The following is a 6,088-nucleotide window of genomic DNA, read 5'->3' as shown; positions in this document are numbered from 1 at the left end:
GACGTGAAGATCCAACAAGAGACAGGCAGTGACACCAGAAAAGGAGAAAATATAGAGCTGGCCAGAGGGCAGAGAGGTGGGAGGGGTGGGCACTGTTCTAATTAAGGGTGGGGAGGGTTGGGAAGGCTTCTTGGAGGAGGTGGCATTTGAGCATAGCCTTGACTGAGTGAAGAGAAAGAACTGGCTTTGGGGGTTTCTGGCTGAAGGCTCAGCAAGGGCAAAGGCCCTGGGGTAGGGGCTGCAAGAACAGCTGGCAGGCAGGTGGTCCAGGCGGGCGCAGAGGAGGGAGGAGCCACACCCTGCCTGGTGGACATCATGAGTCTGGAATTTATCTGATCACAGTGGGAAGCAGGTGCCCGAACGTGGTCTGAGGTGTCCCCTGAGCCCCTTTGCTCTTCCCTGTGTCCACAACACCCTTTCCGTCTCCTGAGCTCACTGCTCTCACCCTTACACTTTGCCTGAGCCTGGCACCCAGTGGGTGCTCAGAGGAGTCTGTGGACTGGCCCACCTGCCTCTTTCGGTGCCTCTCCCAGCCGGGAACGGGGAGGTGGGGGGGCAGTGCACGTGGCCCAGCTCTGAGAGGACGAGGCAGCCACAAGCCACAGAGGCCACGTTATCTGCCTGCCGAGCCAGGCCACGGCTAATCGGAGCTGCCAGGGCTGAGCCTTTTCCCGGCGGACACAGGAGGCAATCACGGATTAGCGGCGCTGGGCGATGGGAGATAGTGCAGAGCGGGGCCCGGATTGCGAGCGGACTGGGCAGGAGATGGGCTGGAATGCTTGGAGGCCTCGCTGATCCTCCCAAGGGTGGAGGAGAGCTGGTGAGAGCCAGAGGGAGAGAGAAGGGAGACAAGAGGGGCACAGGACAGCGAGAAAGACGTAGAGAGAGAGACCCACAGAGAATCAGAGATGGAGAGGAGAGGGTGCAGCATGTCCTGGGGTCGTGGGGGGCTGTGCAAGGAGAGGAGAGGGGCTCAGGTGGGCAGACATGGTGAGGACGCCATAGTGGGATTGGAGGGAGGTGCCCGGCTGCAGGCCATGGGGGTGCAGGGCAGTGGGGCGTTTGGCACCATCGGTCGGCACACAGGTGAGGACCTCCTCTTTGCCAGGACGACGGAGCAGTGGACAGCCAGATGCCCAGTGTGTGCCCTTTGGGGGGGTAGCCTGATGGGGGAGGCACTGGTACTTAATTATCCAAATGGGAGCCCGAGGGACCCCTGTTAATGAGGTTATTTAAATACCAAGAGACTGCCCCCCGCCACTGGCTTCTCCCCCAACGACACACACTGAGCCCTGTCCTCACTGGGTCTGCCGGGTCCCTGGTGCAGAAGGCAGTGTGAGCATGGGGCACTGCCATGCACACAGCAGGCCCTCTGGAAGTGCCAAACCGAGCGTGACGGGAGGGCTGGCGAGGGGACAGTAAGCAGGTGGGGAGGTCATGGTGAGGAGAGAGAAGAGCTCACTGGCGCAGGAGAGGGCTTCCAGGGAAGCCGAGTCACGGTGACCCGTCTGTGGCCTCGCTCGCGTGTGCAGGACACACACACAGACTCGCAACGTGGGTGTGGGAAGCAGGGACCTGCAGAAGCCGACGGGCAGGAGGCTTGGTGACTGCACCCTCCGAGGCGTGAGGTGAGGGATGGGTGGGTGGCTCGCTGACCTCCAGAAGGTCCCAGGCAGGGCCCTGGCGCGGGGTGTCCTTGCCTGTGAATGTGTGTGCCTGCCCCATCCCACCCACCCGTCGAGCGGGTCCTGCGTGGCGCTGGGCAGGCGGGGTGGCGATGGCGGCCAGGCAGGCAGAGGAAGGCGGCCCTGGATGAATCTGTCACTAAAGCCTGGCCGTGGCAGGCACAGTCATGATTTAGATGAATAATTGAAACACTCCGATACATTTATTATCCCTTTAGTGCAAAAGTGGCAGAGAAAGACGAGGGGTAATTGAAAAAGAGCGTACAAATCTCGGTGAGAAAGCCGGCTCCTTATCGCCAAGTAAACATTTCAGTCCTAATAAACAGGAGAGAGACGGCAGGGCCCTGTCGATTCCCTCCCTGATTTAAGGCCCGCCTCCCTTCTTACCATACAATAGGAGAGTGGTTTTTTTTTTTTTCTTTACATTTTTATTGAGCCAGTAAAAGGCTCTCAGAGGAGGGGGGGCTGGAGTGGAGAGCAGGGGTGGGCCTGGCCATCCCTGGTCTTTGGGTTATAGGGAGGCTGGGCGGCTGCCGGTCACACCTCCGCCTCCCGGTCACACCTCCGCCTCCCACCGCAGCAGACACCGGGCCCTCTATCTGGTGGATCTGTTGCGCCTTCTGCACCTGGCAAACTCTTATTCAGCCGTCATGGCCCAAGTCAAATGCCCCCTCCTACCAAGCAGGTCTCCTTGAGGACAAAGCTGAATCTTGGGCCCTAGCACCTGACACAGGCCCCCACTCAGGGAGAGTCTGCAGTTGGGAGGTTTCCCTATGACTCACTGTGTGGTCAACACCACTAGCTTGGCCTCAGGGCTTGGCATGCGCCCAGCTCTGGAGTAAGGTAGGCCCAGGGGTCTTGGAGCATTCCAGTTAAGTCCCTTCACTCCGCTGGGGGCTCACAGTTGAGGGTGGAGGTGCCAGGGGGACTGCAGCCTCCTGCTTCTACCCTGACCCACATGCTTGTGCTAAAAGCCGTGGGTGGGCTTGTTGCACACAGCCCCGCAGGCCGGGCCAGACTCTCTGAGCCCACGGCTGCTCCAGCCCCTTCTCTACTACTCAAACCCGGGCATCAGCCGCCTGCTGCCTTCCTCACAGACTGGGCCGTCAGCCCGAGGGTAGGACTGTTATTGCCCGGTCCTCAGCGTCTAGAGCAGGCTGGACACCCACATGCAACGTCCCATGCCCCAACACTTCCTATTTACCACCTAGTGAGGTCTGTTCCAGGGGCTCAGAATCTCCTAGAACCAAGCTCTCAGGAAGAATCCATTTTAGTAGAGGAGGCAGGCAACAAACAATGAATATAAAATAAAGTGTATAAGTGCCATGGGCTGCTGCAGTTTTAAATAGAGTGGTAGGGCAGGCTGAATGGGGTTCAAGCTTATTAGTACATGAATGGGGGAGGTTATGGGAGGGTGAGGAGGTGGATGGATGGGTGGATGAGTGGATGGATGGGTGGGTGGATGAGCGGGCAGGTGGGCAGATAGATGGGTAGGGTAGTCAGGTGGGTGGTCATGGGAGGGTGAGGAGGTGGATGGATGGATAGGTGGGTGGATGGGTAGACGGATGGTGACTGATGAGTGGGTGGGTGGGTAGAGGCCTGAACCTCTGCCAGGAGAAGAGAGGCAGACCTCAGGAGGTCCAAGACTGGAGTTGGCCTGGGCCACTCAGCAGGTGGCTGCTCTGGAGGGGTTGAGGACAGAGGGGGCAAACGGGACAGAGGTGGCAGATGTGAGTGCAGAGGACATCCGGGGAGGTCTGGGCCCTGTTTCCGTTCCAGTCCCAGGGGCCGCCAGCCCCCACCAGCCTCCACGTCATTCCCACCATGGTCCTCTCCCCGCCACCTTGTTCCAATCACATTAGCAGAGTGACAGCCAGGCGAGTACTTACGGCGGCTCCATAAATCTCAGCTGCGTTAAAAGGCTGGACTCCGGGCCCACTTCCTCCTGGTCCCGGCCCCCCATCTGTCTCCCCGTCAGTCACGCATGGCGGGAGCAGGGCAGGAGGGGGTCCAGCTTCCTCCCTGCTCCCGATGCTGCCTGAAGGGGAGCACAGGGATCCCACTACACCCCCGAGGCTGGCCAAAGCCGGTACCCTCTGACCTCCCAGAGGGAGCAAACTAGACCACCTATCCACCTAAAACCTTGGGGGCTCCAGTGGTCCCCAGGGCATAAGGCTGTCCCCACCTTTGCCTGCAGTTCATTCGCTCATTCAACAAATATTGATTGAGCACCGACTGCAGGTGGCAGGCCCAGTGCTGGGGGAGGGGTCACAATCTTGCCCTTACATCCTCAGGGGACACAATAAACAATGAACAAAACAAACAAGCATATTTCATGGCCCCTTAGAAGAGGGGCATGGGGAGGCCAGGGTGGCTGGCAGCGGGGAGAGCTGCACTTTCCCCGGTGTCAGGGTGAGCCTACAGGAGAAGGTAGCATTAGGCGTAGGGAGTAAAGAACATAGCCATAAGGCTGGCTGGAGGAAGGGCATTCTAGCAGAAGGAATAGCTGTGCAAAGGCCCTGAGGGAGGAGTGGGGCTGGCCTTTCCAGGCACTGCAGAGAGGCTAGTGCGGCTAGTGCAGAGTGAGTGAGTGAGTGAGTGTGTGTGTGTGTGTAGGGAGAGGGAAGGAGAAGCAAGTCTGGGATGTACTGGGGACCTTGTGGGCCACAGTGAAGACCCTGGAAACGGCCTGACTTGGTTTTAAAAGGTCCACCCTTTTGGTGATCCTTGGCCTTCTGGCACTGAGTGGCTAAAAGCCCAGCTCCTAGCCCATCTCTTGGATTTTGTCCCCCACCCCCTTGCCCGTCGAAAGACTCTGAGCTTCCCCCTCTCGGTCCATGCTGTCCCTCACTGCAGGCTTTCACCTAGGCTGCTATGCTGGTCCCTCTGCCCAGGACACCCTTCCCTGCCTCCTCACCGGGCTCCTCCCACCCATCCCTCGGGTCTCAGTGGAGGTGCCACCTCCTTCCTGACGCCCAGGTCTGGGGAGTCCGACTCGCTGAGCCCCTCCTGAGACCGTGTGACCTCCATCATAACACACACACTCCTATCTGTACCCCCTGGAAGTGTCTGTCCCAGTCCACACACAGCAGGCACTCATTCACTGGCTGATAAACGAACGGACAGAGGGGACAGAGGAGAGCGGAGGCTGTAGGCGGAATACAGCAGGGCTCAAGTCCAGCAGGGCCTCTGAGTCCCTGAAAGGATGGGCTTCGAGGAAGAGGGGTCCTGGACGGCCCATCTGCAGGCCCATAGTCCCTGCGAAGCCCCCTCTCCATCTGGGAGGCCCTCAGGTAGCTGTAACCTCCATGGGATGACTAGAGGAGAGTGGGGAGGGACAGCGCCTCCAGCCACAAACAGCCCCCGTCCACATCCTGGCGGGTCACCAGCTCTTAACGCCCGCTCTTTTATTTATTTCTGACCTTCGCTGGCCCTTTTATTTTTCCCTTTTAAAACCTGGCCTGGGCCCCGCCACTGCTGCCACTGCCGTAAACACGGCCCCCCAGGATTTATCCAACGGCACATTAACCTCTGACCCCTGGCTCACCAATCATCCTGCCTGCTGAGATGTCGGGCAGCCTGGCCAGCTGGGGGCCCAGGGCTGGGGGTGGGCGGGAGCCTGATGCCACCATGTCAGGCAGGGCTGGCCGGGGGAGCAGAGCAGGGGACACAGGCTAACCCCCTCTGGACTTTGCAGCAGCTGACCTCAGCCTGCATCCCGGAGGGGCCCACCCACCTGGCCTCTGACCTCTTGCCGGCCTGGCCCCACCGGGACCCCTGTTCACGGTGGCTGTTGGCATTAGTGTTTCGGGCAAACGTTTGCCAGTTCTGAGCTCATCTCACACTGCAAGGGCTCTGAACTGGGCAGAGAGAGGATGATTTTGCCCTCGCAGATGGGGAAACTGAGGCCAGGGGGAGACAGGGCTTCAGGGGCTGGACTTTTCCATCGCACCTGTGGCCTCCCAGCCCAGGCCCATTTAAACCCATGAGCCCCAACCTTCAACCTAGTTACAAACCAGGAGACCAGAAGGGTATGTGACTGCCTGGGTCACCTTGGGGAGAGAGCCAGGCCTGCTATCCAGGTCTCTGGCTTTTCTAAAGCGACAATGGATGGAGCAAGGTTAAGAGCAGGAGGCAGAGGTGGGAATACACAGGGGGCTGGCAGGATGGTGGGGAGACTTCGGAGAGGGGGACAGGCCAGGGAGGGGGTGGGGCCAGAAGGGCGGGGGTTGGGGAGACAGCCGCAGCTCAATGGTCATACCCAGCCCTCACCCCCCAAAGGCAGGGGCAGCCGCCACCCAATGCTCACTCGCAGCCCCCATCCCTGAGGGTGGGGGGTCAGAAAGCTGCCACTCAATGTCCACGCCCAGCCCTCACCCCATACGGCAGGGGGACAGACCCCA

General features: G+C 59.9%; 1 protein-coding gene across 1 annotated transcript in view; it reads right to left on the bottom strand.

The window, feature by feature from the left end:
* Positions 1-6,088, bottom strand: part of MACROD1 (mono-ADP ribosylhydrolase 1) — a 179,521-nt gene that overhangs the window by 9,755 nt on the left and 163,678 nt on the right. The window lies entirely within an intron of this gene.

This window comes from Orycteropus afer, unplaced genomic scaffold (genome assembly GCF_000298275.1).
Source record: "Orycteropus afer afer isolate SDZICR_OR568_19922 unplaced genomic scaffold, OryAfe1.0 scaffold00130, whole genome shotgun sequence".
In the NCBI taxonomy this organism is placed as follows: Eukaryota; Metazoa; Chordata; class Mammalia; order Tubulidentata; family Orycteropodidae; genus Orycteropus; species Orycteropus afer.
The sequence above is the reverse complement of the archived record's forward strand: the minus strand, read 5'-3'. Positions and strand labels throughout refer to the sequence as shown.